Source organism: Lissotriton helveticus, chromosome 10 (genome assembly GCF_964261635.1).
Source record: "Lissotriton helveticus chromosome 10, aLisHel1.1, whole genome shotgun sequence".
Lineage (NCBI taxonomy): Eukaryota > Metazoa > Chordata > Amphibia > Caudata > Salamandridae > Lissotriton > Lissotriton helveticus.
This window is the reverse complement of record NC_136071.1, coordinates 606793230-606814593: the sequence shown is the minus strand read 5'-3', so window position 1 is coordinate 606814593 and position 21364 is coordinate 606793230. Positions and strand designations below refer to the sequence as shown.

Below are 21364 nucleotides of genomic sequence, written 5' to 3'. Positions count from 1 at the left end.
AACCAGTGTTCAGAGCTACTGGAAAGCATCCTCTGAAGATTAGAACCTATGGTCAACAGGACTGCCAAATGCAGGAGCTAATACCAACTAAGATTCACTGTGTTAGTGGTCTAGAAAACCGTCTTATATAGGAATGTAGGGCTCCTTCTTAAGGAGCCCTAAGGAGCAGCACAGACCACAGATCTACAAGAATATGTTTTTATCTTTCTCACTCTATAACACCACTTTTGATGGGAATATGCAATTTATCGTGAAATTAACATTTTCTTTACCAAATTTTTTATGTCATACTGGTTGTATGTTTTAGTTCCTTTTCCCAGCATTAGTATATATACCGTTTTAACTTCAAAGTTTGTAACTTGTAAGTTTGTGTTCTGAATTCTGTAAATCAGTTAAAAACATGATTTATTCTGAACTGAAAAATTGCATCTGTCAAAGTTATATGGCATCTTCGATCTTCAGTTTCCACCCAAAGTACACTTAAGTTTACTTGAGTTATTCAGCACCTATTTAACCAATGGATGAGAAACGGGGGCATGTCTTATATGACTCATTCAGTCATTTTTAGGTGACAGCATGAACAATGTAAGAACTTGTGCTATAAGGCGACACAGTGGGTTTACTGACCTTGACTTAAAAGCCTGAGCTACTGGTAAGTGTTAGAAATAACATGCAACACTTCCAGAAAGGGAATCCTTGGACAAAGTTTTACATACGTGGCAAACAAGTCAGCGGAAACATTAATTTTCCCTTATTTTATTTTCTAAATCCCACTCTTCTCTGTTCCCAAATCTTGGCATGTGTGGTGTAAGCACTATGCAGGCCCTCAAAGTCCTAGCTACACTTTTGCATTTCTTTTAATACACAACAGAACCTCACTTTGTAGCAAGTTTGGTACTGATACAATAGTACTACTCATGTCTTACAAAATGCTATCCACAAACCTACGTGTGGAAGTCTCTTCTACACCTATCTTGTCTCAGCAGAGAACTCTGCCCAATTGCAGAGATCTACACACATGTATGCATACATTTTTTAAGTAAATGTGAGAGGGGAGTGGTTGGGAAATGGCAAATACTTGCTACTGAATGTGAGGGGGTTAGGGAGGGGTATGGAGGTGGTTAATAGAAGGGTGAAGAGGGGTTTGAGGATGGACAGAAACCCACCCACAAAAGAATAAGAACAAGGCAATTCACTATCTGCACTTCTTAAGTTACCACAGGCAAAAAAGGAAACCCAAAGCAGGAGTTAATGTACTCTATCAGCTTTGGAGGCAGTCCAGCACCACACATGGCAGTAAACTAAAGTAACCATTTTATTTTTTGTTTAAGATCCAATAATTTTGGGGGGTGGGATGAGGGGCATGGACCAGCTTCAATGACGCCGCCTGCGCGTTACCTGTAGGTCGCCCTCCCGACAGGGCGAACAAAACTCAATAAAATTCTTCCTGAATGTGGTAGTGCTGCGATCAGTCCTCGTTGCACCCCGATCATATCGGTGGTGCATCAAAGACCGTACTGATTGCATCCCGTGCAGTGCCAGGGAATGTTACTGATCCCGCAGTTCTAGGATCTTGGAGCAGTTGACCAGATCAGTGGAGCTGGATTGGATTGACTGGCTTCCCAGGTGCCAACGAGGAGTTCTCCAAGTCGAGCACTGCCTGCCGTGTAGAAGGAAAAGAAAGCACTGCAGTTCCAGCTGTTCTAGCGAGGAAGGCGGTGCGAACAGGCACGTGCACAGACTTCAACATACTGCTTGATGTTATCTCGTGTACAACAGCACAAACAGGATACCTGGAAGAAGTCTTCACATATCCTGTAGAAGGTCTTCAGACAGAAGCTTCTTAAAATGCAGGTGGACAAAGAGGAGTTCTCCAAGCCGAGCACTGCCAGCCAAAAGGCAAAAAAGCACAGCCGCAGTTCCATCTGTTCTTGCGAGGAAGGCAGGGCGAGGAAGCATGATTCCGGCAAGAACTCTGACATGGAGAATTTGGGAATCGATCATGTGAAGACAAAGTTGCCCATTTCCAAACAGTCTTCAAAAAGAAAAGCAGTGGAGACCACACGTAAGGGTTCCAGAGATAAGACAAAGAATGAAAACGGCACTGTGTCCAAAAATGTAGGTGCTAAAGGTAGTGAAAATGAATCTGAGTTGGAAGGAACATAAGTGACCAAGAAAATGAATATAAGCCAAAGAAGGCACCAAAACATGTAGTACAAGTGAAAGACGGAGAAGACTGCTCTAGTGGTGAGGAAAGGGGAGAGAAAAGGACCACTGGTGAAGGAGTTTTGCTGCCACGGGATAACACAGCCAGCCATTGCGATGACGAGACAAATGAGATGATGGTTGACGGTGCAGAGGAAAGGCTAAAGCTTGGTAGTCCAAGGCGAGGAAGACCACCTAAAGCAAGATGGTCTAATAGTGGCAATGAGGATGAAAAGCAGTCCATGCTACCAGGACGGCCACCAAAAAGAAAGTCCCTCAGTGCAGGTCTGAACCTAAGTGAAAGGCCACCAAAAGCAAGACCAATACAAAGTGGTACAGAGGAGACAGAACCTGCAAAACCAGCACGTCCAAGAGGACGGCCACCAAAAGAAAAAATAGCTATGAGCAGCAGTGGGGGGAAGAGCCGGTGAAGCCAATGCGACCCAGAGGAAGACCACCAAAAGCAAGACTGGTCATGAGTGGCACAGAGGACAGTGACAGCCGTGGAGAGGAGGAAGGCTCCACAAAGCAGACAAGACCTCGAGGAAGGCCACCAACACTAACACCACCCAAGAATTACACAGAGAGTGAGGAGGAAGTACAAACAAAGCCTGCACGTCCAAGAGGTAGGCCACCAAAAACAAGCACACTGATGAGTAGTACTGAGGATGCTGGTGACAATAAGGAGGGGGGAGAGATTGTTAAAATACAAATAAGTCAACAAGGAAGACCTGTAAAAGCAAGAGCTGCTAATTTCTACAAAGAGAGCCAGGAGATAGACAAGAGCTGGCACGATCGAGAGGAAGGCCACCAAAGCTGGCTCAATCGAGAGGAAGACCACAAAAGCTGGCTCGATCGAGAGGAAGACCACCAAAGGTGGCTCGATCGAGAGGCAGACCGCCAAAGCAGAATAGACCGAGAGGAAGGCCACCTAAAGCAATATTGTCCAGTAGTAGCAAAGAGGACAGAGGCCCATTAGAGCAGGCGCGTCAGAGAGGAAGGCCATCAAAAGCAAGATCGTTTGAGACCAGTACTGAAGACGAATCTGAAGAAACAAAAGGGATTTCAAGCCCAAGAAGAGGAAGACCACCAAAAGTGTAACGGACAGATGCCAGCTCAGAGGATGATGATGAAAAACCAACAGTAATTGCAAGTCCAAGAAGAGGAAGGCCACCAAAGGTGAGATTAGATGATTGCAGCACAGAGGAAGAGGTGGAGGAGCCAACGGAGATAAAAAAGAAGAGGGAGGCCATCAAAAGTGAGGCTGGTTGAGAGCACCCGCAGACACCACCAACTCATCAGGACCCCCAAGAGGACTGCCTTCAAGGACCGCCCAGACAGCAACGCACACAACAGCAAAGAGCTCTTCAACATCGTGAAAGAACTCTCCAACCCCAGCTCCAACACCAACGACATTCCCCCATCGCAAGACCTATGCGACTCACTGGCCACCTTCTTTCACCGCAAGATCACCGACATCCACGACAGCTTCAACACTGCCACCACCGCCTCCGCTGCCGAGACCAACACCCCTGCAACCACCACCCGCACCAGCCGCCTGACCGCTTGGTCCAACGTCAGCGACGAAGACACCACCAAGATAATGAACTCCATCCACTCCGGATCCCCATCTGACCCATGCCCACACCACGTTTTCAACAAAGCCAGCACAGCCATCGCACCCCATCTCCGGAAAACAATCAACATCTCTTTTGAGACAGCAACCTTCCCAGAGAACTGGAAGCAAGCAGAGATCAACGCCCTACTGAAGAAACCCAAGGCGGACCCCAAGGACCTCAAGACCTTCCGGCCCATCTCCCTGCTCCCTTTCCCGGCGAAAGTCACGGAGAAGATCGTCAACGGCCAGCTGACCCGCTACCTCGAAGATAACAACATCCTGGTCCCTTCCCAATCCGGGTTCCGCAGCACCCACAACACCGAGACTGCCCTCATCGCCGCCACCGACGACATCAGGATCCTCATGGACAAAGGAGAAACAGCTGCCCTCCTCCTCCTGGACTTATCAGCCACCGCACCCTAACACCATGCCTCCATGACGCCGGAATCCAAGAGAAGGCCCTGGCCTGGACCACATCCTTCCTCTCCGGCAGATCCAGAGCATCCGCCTCCCACCCTTCCGCTCCAAGACCACCGAGATCATCTGCGGCGTTCCACAGGGATCCTCCCTCAGCCCGACACTGTTCAATATCTACATGGCACCACTCGCCCACGTCGCCCGACAGCACATCCTCAACATCATCTCCTATGCCGACGACACACAGCTGATCATCTCCCTCACCGAAGACCCCCGCACCACCAAAACCAACCTCCACAGAGGAATGAAGGCCGTCGCCGAATGGATGAAGGAGAGCAAACTGAAGCTGAATTCAGACAAGACGGAGGTCCTCATCCTCGGCTCCACCCCCTCAGCCTGGGACGACTCCTGGTGGCCAACATCGCTAGGAACACCCCCAGAACCCACTGACCACGCACGCAATCTGGGGGTCATCCTCGACTCTGCCCTCTCCATGTCCAAGCAGGTCAACGCCGTCTCCGCTCCCTGCTTCAACACCCTCCGAATGCTCTGCAGGATTTTCAAGTGGATCCCCTCCGACACGAGGAAAACCGTCACTAAGGCCCTCGTCACCAGCAGACTGGACTACGGGAACGCCCTCTACGCAGGAACAACAACCAAGCTCCTGAGATGGCTCCAACGCATCCAGAACGCCTCAGCACGACTGGTCCTCGACGTACCCCGACGCAACCACATCACACTCCACCTGAGAAACCTGCATTGGCTCCCCGTCAACAAGAGGATCACCTTCAAACTCCTCATCCAAGCCCTACACAACACCGGACCAGCATACCTTAACGGTCGACTCAGCTTCTACACCCCCACCCGCAGCCTCCGCTCAGCCAACCTCGCCCTCGCCACAGTCCACGCATCCGGAAAACCACCGCCGGCGGCATATCCTTCTCCTACCTCGCCGTCAAGACCTGGAACACTCTCCCTACCGGCCTACGTCAGACCCAGGACCTGCTGGCCTTCAGACGATTTCTCAAGACCTGTCTCTTCGAGTAGCAGCAGCCCCTTCCCAGCACCCTGAGACCCTCACGGGTATGTAGCGCGCTCTACAAATGATTGATTGATTGATTGAACCACACCTGAATATAAGTGAGGCCCCTTTTATTGTTGATTGAAACCTACTGGATATACAAGGAACTTTGTAGTGCCAGCCCCCAGTAACTAAACCGCCCCACCTCCCTTTCCAGCATCCAAGGGAAACACCCGATCCCCGATCCGGCCAGTCCGGCCTTGCCACCACCCTCCAATGGTGCCCCTCATCTTCACATAGACTGTCTCTCATGTGTATTTAATTTCCTTTATAGTGTTACTCATCCCAAGTATGTAGGGCAGGGTTTCGGAGTGCGATACATCACATACACACATTATATAGAGACAATGACTCATATAAATGTGAAAGTCAATGTATAGGAAATGTTACTTAAGATAATGGGTGGTACAAGGTGTAATTCTTTCATCTATCATTAAGTCTTTCACCATTCATTCTGTCCTTCCATCTGTGTGCCCACCTGAATCCAAACATATTCAACCATTTGCAAACCTATCCACCATGTATCCTTCCATCCATCATTTCACTCATCCATCCCTCTATCCACTCTTTCACTCATCCGTATAGTATTCATCCATCTACCCTTTCACCCCATCCATCCGTACACTCCTCCATCCACTCTTCCACCCATCCATCTATTCACTCACCCATCCATCCATTTACCCTTTCACCCATCCAGCCATTCTTTCACTTACTCATTCATCCACCCAGTCACTTGTCCTTTCACCCATTCACCCTTTCAGTCATTCATCCTCCCTTTCTCTCTCTATTCTCCTTTCACTTATCCATCCATCCATCCTTCCACCCACCCAGAATCTACTTATCCATTCATGAATTAATCCATTGACCCTATTACTCATCCATCATTTCATTCATCCATCCATCCGTTCTCTCATCCATCCACCCTTTCACTTCTTCACTCATCTATCCTTCCTTTTGTCTGCCTGCCCCTTTCACTCACTCATCAATCCTTACATCCACTTGTTCACTCATCCATCCATCCATTCACCATTTCACTTATCAATTCATCAATCCATCCATCCTTTCACTCATCCATCCACCCATTCACTCACCTATCTACCCTTTCACTCATCCAGCCATCCTTTCACTCACACATCCACCCTTCCACCCATACATCCATCTATTTACCTTTTCTCTCATCCATCCTTCCACTCACTCACTCATACATACATCCTTTTTCATTATCTATCCATTCACCCTTTCATTCATCCTTTCTCTAATCCATCCAGCCATCACCCATTTCTTCACTTATTTACTCACCCACCTTTTCACATTATGAGCTGAGCCTTTGTCTGCAGAGTTTCAGACAGAAGACGCTCATCAAGAACTTCACCCTTGCTATAGTTCCGAAAGCAAGGGGTGCAGTGCTTGAGGGTTTACTATGACCCTGCACATAGGCAACCTGAAAACTTCGAAGTCATGAGTCATGCACGATGCAAAGTGCCAGGACGTGAGGTGACTGTGACATGGTGGTGTTTCCAGGGCTTCAAGTTTGGTAAACAAAACTGGGGGGTCTATTCAAAGGGGGTGTTCGATGTCATTAAGGGCGTGGCTTAAAACACCTGTGCTACAAATCTGTGCTTAGCATAGTGTTCCGCCCGATTGGAATCATGCTGTTTCTGTCATTGCATCCAGATATATAATACAGCAAGTATCATTACACGAACAACAAGTCAGGACTATTGGCTTTGTCAATGGCTGTCAGTTGCTTAAAATAAAAAAAACAGCTGCAGCAAATGCAGATGAACAAGGGAAGCGGGGCAGCACGTACAGCAACTCTGCTCAGGATCTCTCTGGGGATTACACAGATGTTAGAGTTCATTTGTCCAGCGGACCTTTAGATAGCACGCGGAATGGGGAGGTGCAGTCGGTTGGGTGAGTGGCTGTGGCAAGCTACTACTGAGGGGCAGTAACGAGAGCGGACAGCAGCTCAGCCTGGAAAAACGCAGGTGCCAGTTGGTTAGCATAGTTTAAATCGACCAATCTTCAGGGGGCCCGCTGCATGTGCCACAAGGTCAAAGAAGAGCATGCCCCCCTCTAGAAGCGAACACCTGTCTGAGGGCCCCCTGGGTGTGCCACATGATTAAGAGGGTTGTGTGGGGGACTCCTCCCAAGAGGCATGTGCCTTCCCACTATGGTTGTGGTTCTGCACAGGATCTCCCCTGAGATTACACAGATGATGGGGTTCATCTTTACAGCGGACACTTAGATAGCAGGGTCCTTTAGATAGCACGTGGGCTGGGGTGGCGTGGTCGGTTGGGGGAAGGGCTGGGACAAACCTTACTGTGTGGCAGTAATGAGAGCGGGTGGCAGCTAAGCCAGGAAAGATGCAGGCACGGGTAGGTTAGCATGGTTTGAAGCGACCAATCATCGGGGGCCTTGGATGCACTACAAGATTAAAAGGACAAGGGCCCCCTCCATTGAAGCAAACAATTGTCGGGCCACCTGGGTGCGCCATGAGGACAAAAGGGCATGGGGGCCCTCCCTCAAGAGTCATGTGCCTTCTCCTCCGGTTGTATCCCCAGAGAATGTATCCCCAGAGAATATAGAGACCTCCGGAATGTTGCAAGGTTACTCGAGATACAGATTCCACTAGCCATGCAGGGACCTGTCAGTGATTGGTAAACCACCTTCAGCATGGAGGGGAGTCACGAGGTTTAACAAGAAATATTCTTCACATAAGGACGTAATAGGGCACTTTCCCCAATAAGATCCTTGGGATGCCTTACGGCTGGGACACTTGAGACAAATGCAATTGCCCAAACAAGATCCTTGGGCTGCCTTACGGCTGGGACACTTGAGACAAATGCAATTGCCCAAACAAGATCCTTGGGCTGCCTTACGGCTGGGACACTTGAGACAAATGCAATTGCCCAAACAAGATCCTTGGGCTGCCTTACGGCTGGGACACTTGAGACAAATGCAATTGCCCAAACAAGATCCTTGGGATGCCTTACGGCAGGGATACTTGAGGGCAGAGAAAGGGTAAGAAATGGTCATCGCTGTGCAGGCATGGTCATGGGGCCACAAATGCCAGATATTCGGTAGCAGGTTGAAGCCTCGAAGCCGCGACCCGCTGTACCAAATAAGTGACAGAAGTACAGCTGTCACAAGAGTTGGAGAGTGATTTATGACAACCTTGAAGAGAAACCTTGACTGGGATGATGATGCATGGTAGGATTAGGCAAGTTATGGTTATTAACATGCAATAAACTATAGAATGTACACTGTTTAACCTGTTATGAAAATGCCTTATGTAGTGGTCTAAGATAAGCCAGAAATGAGCATGTGGATGACCGATGCCATCATGACAAGTGTGTCCTATGATGTGAATAAACTGTGGCCGTTCTAGCACCACAAAAAGGTCTTGGTGAACATAATTGATGGGAAAGAAGGAACGGTGGCAGCGCCCGTGAGTTGCTCGCACAGCTGCGGGTGGTTTAGGTAAGTGGGACGGTTTTATTACAATTGCACCTCAGGAGCATTTGGCAACAGTTTGACATTAACTGTTCTGCACCACTCTATTTTTTTGAAGTGTCATCCCGCTGACCCTTGACGAAAGGTGAGCAAAGCGTGGGGGCCCACGTATGCATTATTACATGCTTAGCACTTATTTGGAGCCCCAATTCTCAACATAAAACCTTGCCCCCCTGTTTTTCTGTAGATATACCACTGACTAGGATGAAAATATGTTAAATAAAGATGCATGATGATGGTTATAAGGAGTATGAACCTTCACACACAATAACTGGGCTAATGTCCCTTTTCTTTTGTTTAGTAAAACGAATTGGCCTCCACGGAAAAAGTGAATAAATAATACGCTTATTCAACTACAGACCAGATAAGTCTTATCCCTCATCTCCCGCCCCCTTCCATTAAGTCTGAAAGATGTTTTAATATTCTATAGGAGTTTCATATAAGTCCAAATACTGAGGAGACCTCTAAAGGTCAGAGGTCAAAAAGGCTCAACGATATTGGGACCTGGAATGACGGACTCTGTATTCCTAAAAAAGCTGTGGAATAGCAAAATAATTGACAAACTGGACCCTACCATACCTCACTTTGCCCCTTTGTAGATTAAGAGTGGTAGTTTAGGTTGAGGAGTATTTTCCAGGTGTTCAAACTAAATCATTTGGACTAGCATCCTAGGAGAGTGCTTATTGTGCGACTATTGGAATTAGCACTTCTATTGCGATTTATGTATTTACTTGATTATCACTTGATTACCACTTGTGCGTATCGGGGAGCACTTCTGATCATTCACCTTGCTATTGGCACATGATTTTCTGATAGCCTTTCAGGCTTGTTATAAATAATTTGGGTCAACCTCCAGAACTGAGGAGGTGGAGACGTGTAAGTCTACATCTTGGACTATCTTTCCACTAGAAATGTTGAATAGCGAACAGTAGTAAAACTACTCTCAAGTGTGAATTTAGTCCTAGTGAATTTAAACTTGAGTAAATCTACACATATAAATTTACTGGTGTAAATAGGGCCCAGCGAGCTTTGGAAGTGTCAATCAACTTCTAAAATGAACAAAACTGTAGTACGTTTTCTAAGTGAGCAGCGTAGCCTTATTAAATGCTGTAATTGAATACATTTTACAGACTAATGGATGGTTGTTTAATGTTCTGCCATTAGCCAGCATCTCAGTTAGAGGTGGTTTGCCTAATGCGTGTCCCTTTGTGACTACTGAGAATTTCAGTCCAGAAGATCTTTGTCTCTGCATGGGAAAAATAACTTCTTTGAAATAGGTTCACAAAGGGTACAGAAAGCTGTAATCAAACTTTAACACATAGTAGGGGATGGGTTTTTATGCTTTTAAATAGCTTTAAGAAAAGTATGGTTTTGTTTTTGACGCATCACAATTACGGTCTTTTTTGCGTAATGGGTGCAAGTCCTGATTCCATGAAAAGCTTTGAATATTGGCACACATTGATCAGTTAACCCCCTCCCGTCCTTCTTTCAAATCAGGAGGCAGTCAACGTGAGGTGACATAAATACAAATAACAGACAAAAAATGGGGTTTGTTCCGTATAAAGCTGGAACAATGTTGGGCTACACTACAAATGTTATACAAACCAGTGGGGGGCGTTCAACCTGCTGCTCTGTAAATGAATACCGACGGTCCACAGGAATGCCACAACAATGCATGCAAAGAAAAATTAAGCAATTCTCATTACTCAATCTGCAGTAAAAAAAGAAGACAAAGTAGTAGTAGTATCTCTATTCGACCAAATAATGATCATTCATAAAAATGTACACAACAATCTTCCTTATAAAATACATTGTACAGTAATAAAGAAATTAACTTAACATAAAAAGATCACGATTTTAAAAGATAAACATGGTAATACATATTTAAAAATATAGTCATCAACGTTAAAAGGACCGTGCCAGTAAAAAGAAGACAAAGTAATCAACCGGGTAATCCAAATGTAGATACGAAGCAAAAAATAACTCTGAGGGCCTTCTCCGCACAGTGGGAACCCTCTGTGGTAGCCAAAGGCGAGCATTTGAACCAGAGGGGTCATCCTATTATTGTATGGGGTGAATGGGTTAGCTCCGCGGCTGACACACATGGCGGTGGTAGTTAAAATCTGGCATAAAGCCAGCAGAATCGTGGGTTAGAAGGGTAAGCTGATGATGGAGACCCAGTTCCGTGATTCAGATACACTGATGGGAACACAGACGATGGAGGGTCACAGTGAATGGGATACACTGGGAATATCCAAGATGGGCCACTTCTGGAGGGGTCACAAGATAATACCGTTCTCGTAAATATAGAAACAGTGCAAAATTTCAGGAGGACAATGCCTTTGTTATCAGGGGATAAGGTACCTCCTGAGATTGTACGCAGAGGCGTTGCAGGAATCCCCTGACAAATCGCCTCTAGAATACGGGGTCTTGGGGGAGCCCGCTAGCCAGTCATGTAGTGTCCTGACTCTAATCTAAACTACTACATAATACCCTACCACCATTAGAGCACCTACTGGATAAATAGATGGGGTACATGGGCAGATGGAAGGATGATGAATGGGGAGCGGCCTGTAGATACCCCCAAGAGGCTGCTATACGAGCTGGATTTCAACTCATCCAGCTGAAACTCCTTCACAGGGCCAATTATAAGAACGAGACTGCACGGCATCAGGAGGGCAGAGACAGACCGGTGTCTGGGGGGAAGTGGGCAGAAGGGTGCACTGCTCCATAAGATTTGGAGTTTCCCTAACATTCAGAAGTATTGGGGGGGGAATAGGGCGGAGACTCTCTGGTTTTAGGCTTCACACTGGAGCTAGGAATCCAATTTAGACTGGTGCATTTGTTTCGAGAAGCTGGTATACCAGACACGAAGCTGCCCCAAGACATTTGACAAAGTGTGGTGGCCCTGTTAAGCATCAGAAGAAGTCATTCCATGAGGGTGGGCCGGGAGGGAGCCCCAGACGGGCACAAGAATCCATCCGACCAGACTAACTCTCAACAATACTTGCTGATGTGTGGGTGGGGCCGTTTTATGATTATATATCTTCGTCCAGTTGGGCACCGGGTGGTTTCTCGGGTAGCAGATTCTAATGTACTTGGTTGTCACGCCTCATGTTCTATCCGTTCGCAGAAAGGTGGCAGCTTTCCACCTGTTGGTGGTAAACTCAATAGAAAGATTGAAAACAAGCATCTGCAATGCAGTAGGTCTCGCATTTCCGCGAGTTTGAGATATTGGCATTTTAAATGACAATGCCTTTAATTTATGTTTTGCTTTTTAAAACATAAATAACAGGCATTGTCATTTACAATGCCAATAGCTCAAACGCTTGCAACCTATTGCATTGCAAATGCTTGAAGGCATCACTGAGTTGCCCCCTTCGTCCCCCATGGCCCCCTGAAGAGCTCCCTGTTTGCTACGAGTTAAATAAACCAGCTTGTGGTCACAACCACTCACGAGAAACTCAGAAAATAGTGCTTACAGACTAAAGAGTACTGTGTAACAACCAAAGTAAAAGGGCCAGTCCTCATGGGAGGTTACAAATGAAGACAGGGCGGTACTAAGGAGGGACTAACAAGCCTGAAAGCAAATCAGAAGCCAGCATTTACAAAGAACAATTACACAAGCCAATGACAAATATGGGCGGAGAGTGGGCGGGGCTTCAGGTACATACTGCAATACAGCATGGCTCGCAGCGTTTGCGGTGCCCAGGCTCGACCTACAAACATGACCCTGAGTATGACGTGCAGGTCGGTAGTCTGAATAACACCGTGGCCAAAACAGTCTGTTCTCAAGATCAACAATCTAAAAGAATAGCTGTCAACAGTTAGAAAAACATCTTAACACAGATTAATCACTAAGTGGTAGGTAAGAAAGTACTGGCTGGAGATTGTAAGTGGCAGAACAGAGAAGCATAGAAAGCACAGCAAAAGTGGACCTTGCACAGTGTAAATTAGACAGTGAGCAGTAAAGTTTTGGTTACAATTGAACCCTCATCAGTGGTGACAATGAAGCATTATTTAACTGAACCGAATGTGTGGGAGAGAAGGGACGTCAGAGGCACAGAACGAAGTTCTGTGGCAGTGATACTTAAAGTACGGCCCGGGGGCGCTTGCGGCCCTCTTGACCTTTACATGCGACCTCATAGTGAAAACCAGCACCAGCTGCTATTTAGTTGCTGAGCACTAATATTTAGAAAAAATTGCTAAACAAACAGGAAAGCATTTATTAATTTGCAGATAAATGCTTGCCCGTTTATCTAAAAGGTTTTTAGACCTCCTTACACAATCCTTGAACCACTCAGACCACCTACCGCCACCCTGCTGGCATCAGTGTGGCCCTCTGTCAAACTACAGACAGTGCTCTCTTGCCCCTGGAACAGTGTTTGTGAGTACCCATGATCTAGAGTGAGATGAGGAGGAGGAGGAACAGAAGAGCAGAGAAGTGACAGAATGAGACGAAGGGATAAAGAAGAAAATGCAATGACAGGACGAACGAAGGAGAGAGGTTAGCTTGTAAATGGGTCTAAAGGGACGTTAGTTAGAGAGGCAGAGAACAACAGAAATGAGTGGAAGGCTGGCAGAATGTTGAGAGGAGGAGAGAAAATAGTGAAATATGGGGTGTTAGTGGGAGAAGAAGGGAGGGGATAGCAAGGCAGAAAGAAGGGAAGAGGAATAAACATGGAGCACGAGGGGGATGTAGAGAGATCGTAAATGGGAATGAAAAGAAATAAAAATAACAAGCATTGGAAATGCAATAGGTCTCGCAATAGAATAGTTAGACATTTTTCTTTTTGCAAATGTAAGAGTGGCGTTGCGTGGATGAGTGGCGTTGCGTGGATGAGTGGCGTTGCGTGGATGAGTGGCGTTGCGTGGATGAGTGGCGTTGCGTGGATGAGTGGCGTGTGTGAGTGGCGTTGCGTGTGTGAGTGGCGTTGCGTGTGTGAGTGGCGTAGCGTGTGTGAGTGGCGTAGCGTGTGTGAGTGGCGTTGCGTGTGTGAGTGGCGTTGCGTGTGTGAGTGGCGTTGCGTGTGTGAGTGGCGTTGCGTGTGTGAGTGGCGTTGCGTGTGTGAGTGGGGTTGGAATGCAATAAGTATCGCATTAGAAAAGTTGTAGTTATTGGTCTTGTAAATGACAATTTTTTTTTTTTTGCGATGTTAAAATTGCTATATTGATCGCTTTGTCATTTACAATGCCAATAGTTATAACGTTATCAAATGTGACACCTATAGCATTTTGAATGCAACATGTTTATTATTTACGTGACTTATATGGCAGCTCTGGTCGTTATGCTACATCTGTAGATAGTTGTATCTTCTGCAAATGTGACACCTATTGTAACACAATATGTGTTGTGAGGGTGAGGGTGAGTGAGGGTGAGTGAGGGTGAGGGTGATTGAGGGTGAGTGAGGGTGAGGAGTTGAGAGTGAGTGATGGTGAGGGGTTGAGGGTGAGTGAGGGTGAGGGGTTGAGGCTGAGTGAGGGTGAGGGTATTTGAGGGTAAGGGGGTGAGGGTGAGGGGTTTAGGGTGAGTGAGGGTGAGGTGTTGAGTGGGGGTGAGTGAGGGTGAGTGAGTGTGAGGGAGGGTGAGTGAGGGTGAGATGTAGAGGGTGGGTGAGGGGTTGAGGGTGAGAGGGTGAGTGAGGGTGAGGGTGAGGAGTTGAGTGTGAGTGAGGGTGAGGGTGATTGAGGGTGAGGTGTTGAGGGAGGGTGAGGGTGAGTGAGGGTGAGTGAGGGTGAGTGAGGGTGAGTGAGGGTGAGTGAGGGTGAGTGAGGGTGAGGGGTTGAGGGTGAGTGAGGGTGAAGGGTTGAGAGTGATTGAGGATGAGGATTTGAGGGTGAGTGAGGAGTTGAGGCTGAGTGAGGGTGAGGGTGTTTGAGGGTAAGGGGTTGAGGCTGAGTGAGGGTGAGGGTGAGGGGTTGAGTGTGAGTGAGGGTGAGGGTGATTGAGGGTGAGGTGTTGAGGGTGAGTGAGGGTGAGTGAGGGTGAGTGAGGGTGAGGGTGATTGAGGGTGAGTGAGGGTGAGGCGTTGAGGGTGATTGAGGGTGAGTGAGAGTGAGGGTGAGTGATGTGTTGAGGGTGAGGGGTTGAGGGTGAGTGAGGGGGAGGCTGAGGGGTTGAGGGTGAGTGATGGTGAGGGGTTGAGGGAGGGTGAGAGTGAGGGTGAGTGAGGGTGAGTGAGGGTGAGGGTGAGTGAGGGTGAGTGAGGGCGAATGAGGGTGAGTGAGGGTGAGTGAGGGTGAGTGAGGGTGATTGAGGGTGAGTGAGGGTGATAGAGGGTGAGTGAGGGTGAGTGAGGGTGAGTGAGGGTGAGGGTGAGTGAGGGTGAGTGAGGGTGAGGGTGAGTGAGGGTGATTGAGGGTGAGTGAGGGTGAGTGATGGTGATGTGTTGAGGGTGATTGAGAGTTATTGAGGGTGAGGGGTTGAGGTTGAACAATTTTTTTTTTATTAAAATGTCTGACGCAAGGCGTCATCTTAACGCTACCTACATTTACCAGGTTAGCGTTTTAGTTTTTTTTCCTTTTCCCTAGCGTTACGTATTGTTTTTGATGGACATTTTTTTTAGCCAATCGGAGCGCGGCGTTTTTGACGTCGCGATCCGATTTGCATACGTAATCGGTGGAATTCTCCAGAACATGGAGAATAGCCGGATGCGGAAGGCGTGTTCCTGTTCGTGTGCTGTTGGTGCGTCGTATGATAGGTAAGAGATTTCCTCGACGTGTTTTTTTAATATAATTTAAAGTAGTATTGATAGTATGCATAAATTAGTTAATAATTATGAGTGTATTTATATAAATAGTGACATATTTTGTTAGCGATTGTAATTATTTTAGTTATATATGTAATTTATATGTAAGTAAGTGTTATATTTACTACCTATAGTATGTTTAAGTTAACGAATGAATAGGAGTGTATTTTTAATAATGTTGACATTGTATTTTTTTGTTTGTAATATTTCGAAATGAATATTATGTAGTGTAATTAAAGTCTTGTTTTTATTATTCGATATGTAATGTATTTATTTTCTTAAAGTGTTATGTAATGTATTATTAGCAGTTGTTTGTTATTTGACGTACAAGAGCTGTTCTTTGAGTTTCTAAGTACTCTTTTCGCCATGAATATTGTACACTTCAAATGTATTAATTGTATTACGAGTTGTTTTGTGAAGCTAAGAGACATATGTAATGTTTATTGATGATGTTAGCGCTGAATCCAAGTTGCGCAATATTTTTTTTATATTTGATGTAATTCCGTGTGATGAACTGCTATTGTTATATGCCTACGGCTTTTTGTGTAACTCATGACAATTGTGTTTAATCCGTCCCATTTACGGGATGAATAGTGCTTGTTTATTACCCAACTTAAAAATAGGCTGTTTTACTTTTGTGTTTGTACATCCTAGTCCTCGCATCCTGACTGATATTTCTTCGTTCTTTTGTTGGTGTTATTTTGTCCTAATAATAGTTGGTTTGGTGACCTGAAGCTTGATAAACATCATTGCGCGTATTTTTACTTTGGTTGTTATTTTCTAGGATGTCTTTCTGTTGCGTATCTTGAGGGTGTATTTGTAGGGTGAATTAGGCTGTTAGTTTATTAGGGTGAATTAGGACTCAGGATTTCTATCTTGGAGTTAGAGTGTGGATTAGGATAGTTTATTTCTATTCTTACTTTTGTTGTTGTATGTGTGTGTGTGAGGGTGAGTGAGGGTGTGTGAAGCTGAGGGTGTGTGACGGTGTGTGAGGGAAGCTTGCACTGCTGCTGTCGGTGCTGGACCTGTTCCATGTGTAAGGGAAGCTTGCACTGCTGCCGCCTGTGCTGTACCTGATGTATGTGTGAGGGAAGCTTGCACTGCTGCCGCCTGTGCTGTACCTGATCTATGTGTGAGGGAAGCTTGCACTGCTGCTGCCTGTGCTGTCCCTGCTCTGTGTGTGAGGGAAGCTTGCACTGCTGCTGTCGGTGCTGTACCTGTTCCATGTGTAAGGGAAGCGTGCACTGCTGTTGCCTGTGCTGTACCTGCTCCGTGTTTGAGGGAAGCTTGCATTGCTGTTGCCTGTGCTGTACCTGCTCCGTGTGTGATGGAAGCTTGCACTGTTGCTGCCTCTGCTGTACCTGTTCCGTGTGTGAGGGAAGCTTGCAATGCTGCTGCCTGTGGTGTACCTGCTCCGTGTTTGAGGGAAGCTTGCATTGCTGTTGCCTGTGCTGTACCTGTTGCATGTGTAAGGGAAGGTTGCACTGCTGCCGCCTGTGCTGTACCTGATCTATGTGTGAGGGAAGCTTGCACTGCTGCTGTCGGTGCTGTACCTGTTCCATGTGTAAGGGAAGCTTGCACTGTTGTTGCCTGTGCTGTACCTGCTCTGTGTGTAAGGGAAGCTTGCACTGTTGCTGCCTGTGCTGTACCTGTTCCGTGTGTGAGGGAAGCTTGCAATGCTGCTGCCTGTGCTGTACCTGCTCCGTGTTTGAGGGAAGCTTGCATTGCTGTTGCCTGTGCTGTACCTGTTGCATGTGTAAGGGAAGCTTGCACTGCTGCCGCCTGTGCTGTACCTGATCTATGTGTGAGGGAAGCTTGCACTGCTGCTGTCGGTGCTGTACCTGTTCCATGTGTAAGGGAAGCTTGCACTGCTGTTGCCTGTGCTGTACCTGCTCCGTGTTTGAGGGAAGCTTGCATTGCTGTTGCCTGTGCTGTACCTGCTCCGTGTGTGATGGAAGCTTGCACTGCTGCTGTCGGTGCTGTACCTGTTCCATGTGTTTTTGTCATTTTTTTTTTTTTTTTTTTTATCGTAACAGAAGTGTTTATATTTTTTTTTATTTAAACCATTGCACAATTTACACAGTTCATTATAGATTCTACAATCATCCATTGTATTCAACTATCGTATTACATCATACATAATGGAAAGTAAAGAAGAGACACAAGAGAAAAAAAAAAAAAGAAAAAAGAAAAAACAGTTTAGATTTCAATAAGCACCTTATCAGCATCAACTCAGGTTATTTACTTATTTCATTTGCCATGTCATAAGCTGTTCCGGTCTCACAAATCCATTCCTTCCTTCCATCTTATTATGGGATCCCATATCCTTAACCCCAAGCTTCTCCCTTTCCTACCTTTCCGGGCGTATATGTTCTTTTCCAAATTATAGGTTGATAACAAGTTCGACAGCCAAACTTGCATTCCTGGGGGATTTTTATCTAGCCAAGCCCTAGCTAGACATAACCTAAAAACAGCCATTGCAACAAAGATGAATTCTCTCTGCATAACATTAGTATCTGTAACTATCCCGAGGAGTATTTCTGGAGGTTTTAAAGTAATCTGGATATTAAGAGTGGCATCCAGAAACTGCTCTATATCCTTTATCACTGTCTTTATCTGTGGGCATAGTGCAAATAGATGTATTAAATCTGCATCGGGGGAGGAACATCTTGGGCATGTGGTGCCTGTAGTACCCCCCCATTTTGCTATTTTTGCAGGGGTAAAGTAGAGCGAGTAAAGTGTTTTATACTGCTGCGATTGCAGCGGAGCTGAGCACAGGAGAGTTCGCCCTAAGTCCAGCGACTCCTTAAACCACCAGGGTTCCCCTTCTAGCCTCGCTGCCCACTTTTCGCCGTGTTTATCCATGTCATCTGGTTTACTTGCTACCAGCTCTGCATAGAAGCACCGTATTGAACAATCTCCCCCCAATCTTATTTTCTCCAGGATTTCTACTTTAGCAAACCCTATGCTTCCACCTTGCTTATTCCCAAGAAAACTTCTTAGCTGAAAAAATTTAAAAAGGTCCCTCCTATCTAACCCAAATTTGGACATTAGCTCCGTGAATTGAAGCATCCCTTCCTTGTTCCTCACATCTCCAAGCTGAACTATCCCCTTGTCCACCCAGCCTGCCATTGTAATATCGCCGAAGATCTGCCTTGGGAGAGAGATGTTTTTATATAGTCTCGTATACCAGTTGTATCGGCCCAACCCAAGTCTTTTCATCACTGCAATCCAGACCTTAGTGGCCTTAAGGGAAGCTTGCACTGCTGTTGCCTGTGCTGTACCTGCTCCGTGTTTGAGTGAAGCTTGCATTGCCGTTGCCTGTGCTGTACCTGCTCCGTGTGTGATGGAAGCTTGCACTGCTGCCGCCTGTGCTGTACCTGATCTATGTGTGAGAAGGAAGCTTGCACTGTTGCTGCCTGTGCTGTACCTGCTCTGTGTGTGAGGGAAGCTTGCACTGTTGCTGCCTGTACTGTACCTGCTCCGTGTTTGAGGGAAGCTTGCATTGCTGTTGCCTGTGCTGTACCTGCTCCGTGTGTGATGGAAGCTTGCACTGTTGCTGCCTGTGCTGTACCTGCTCTGTGTGTGAGGGAAGCTTTGAGTGTTGCTGCCTGTGCCTCACCAAGATTTGTGTAAGTAAATGGTGGTGGAGGGAGAAAGTTGGAAGAGAGAGTGAAAGAGGCAGAAACGTGGAGAGGAAAAGAAAGTGGGAATCTGTAAACTAAGAGATGTGGCATAACAGAAGGATTGGTAGTGCGGCACAGCTGCTTGGGGTATCTGCGAGATTAGTGTAAGTAAATGGAGAGGGGGGAGAGAGTTGGAAGAGAGAGTGAAACAGGCAGAAACGTGGAGAGTAAAAGAAAGAGCGAAGGAATCTAAGCTGCGAGATGTGGCATAACAGAAGGATTGGTAGGGAAGCTTGCAATGCTGCTGCCTGTGCTGTACCTGCTCCGTGTTTGAGGGAAGCTTGCATTGCTGTTGCCTGTGCTGTACCTGTTGCATGTGTAAGGGAAGGTTGCATTGCTGCCGCCTGTGCTGTACCTGATCTATGTGTGAGGGAAGCTTGCACTGCTGCTGTCGGTGCTGTACCTGTTCCATGTGTAAGGGAAGCTTGCACTGCTGTTGCCTGTGCTGTACCTGCTCTGTGTGTAAGGGAAGCTTGCACTGTTGCTGCCTGTGCTGTACCTGTTCCGTGTGTGAGGGAAGCTTGCAATGCTGCTGCCTGTGCTGTACCTGCTCCGTGTTTGAGGGAAGCTTGCATTGCTGTTGCCTGTGCTGTACCTGTTGCATGTGTAAGGGAAGCTTGCACTCCTGCCGCCTGTGCTGTACCTGATCTATGTGTGAGGGAAGCTTGGACTGTTGCTGCATGTGCATCACCAAGATTTGCACATCACGACACGGAGTTTTGTTTTCTTTAGCACAATGTTTTGATCCCCTTTACTTTTACGGTTGGCAACTGCTGATGATGATACAGTGGGGAGTCAAGCGAGTACCAGTTTGACACATCCTCCATGGTGGTTGCTCCCGTGAGGCGTTGCCAATCCCCCTCCCCCTTTTTTCACTAGAAAAGGGTTGAGGGACGGTGAAGTACAGCACCAGTGATTAATGGGCACACACACATATGGCTTTAGGAATGTATAGTTCAAACTAAATGTGACAATAGACACTGAAACTAGTACTAGGAGCTAACACATCCACTACTAGGCTTATCTCAATTTATAGAAAGAAAGGGATAGTTCACCTTGCAATAAGGTCAGGCACAATGTTCAGAACTGCCTGTGCTGTACCTGCTCCGTGTGTGAGGGAAGCTTGCACTGCTGCTGTCGGTGCTGTACCTGTTCCATGTGTAAGGGAAGCTTGCACTGCTGTTGCCTGTGCTGTACCTGCTCCGTGTGTGATGGAAGCTTGCACTGTTGCTGCCTGTGCTGTACCTGCTCTGTGTGTAAGGGAAGCTTGCACTGTTGCTGCCTCTGCTGTACCTGTTCCGTGTGTGAGGGAAGCTTGCAATGCTGCTGCCTGTGCTGTACCTGCTCCGTGTTTGAGGGAAGCTTGCATTGCTGTTGCCTGTGCTGTACCTGTTGCATGTGTAAGGGAAGCTTGCACTGCTGCCGCCTGTGCTGTACCTGATCTATGTGTGAGGGAAGTTTGCACTGCTGCTGTCGGTGCTGTACCTGTTCCATGTGTAAGGGAAGCTTGCACTGCTGTTGCCTGTGCTGTACCTGCTCCGTGTTTGAGGGAAGCTTGCATTGCTGTTGCCTGTGCTGTACCTGCTCCGTGTGTGATGGAAGCTTGCACTGCTGCTGTCGGTGCTGTACCTGTTCCATGTGTAAGGGAAGCTTGCACTGCTGCCGCCTGTGCTGTACCTGATGTATGTGTGAGGGAAGCTTGCACTGCTGCCGCCTGTGCTGTACCTGATCTATGTGTGAGGGAAGCTTGCACTGCTGCTGCCTGTGCTGTCCCTGCTCTGTGTGTGAGGGAAGCTTGCACTGCTGCTGTCGGTGCTGTACCTGTTCCATGTGTAAGGGAAGCTTGCACTGCTGTTGCCTGTGCTGTACCTGCTCCGTGTTTGAGGGAAGCTTGCATTGCTGTTGCCTGTGCTGTACCTGTTGCATGTGTAAGGGAAGGTTGCACTGCTGCCGCCTGTGCTGTACCTGATCTATGTGTGAGGGAAGCTTGCACTGCTGCTGTCGGTGCTGTACCTGTTCCATGTGTAAGGGAAGCTTGCACTGCTGTTGCCTGTGCTGTACCTGCTCTGTGTGTAAGGGAAGCTTGCACTGT

The 21364-nt window shown here is 47.0% G+C and overlaps 1 pseudogene; it reads left to right on the top strand.

Annotated features, from left to right (window-relative positions):
• Positions 1-1848: 1848 nt before the first annotated feature.
• LOC144784066 (uncharacterized) overlaps positions 1849-21364 on the top strand; it is a 33316-nt pseudogene continuing 13800 nt past the window's right edge.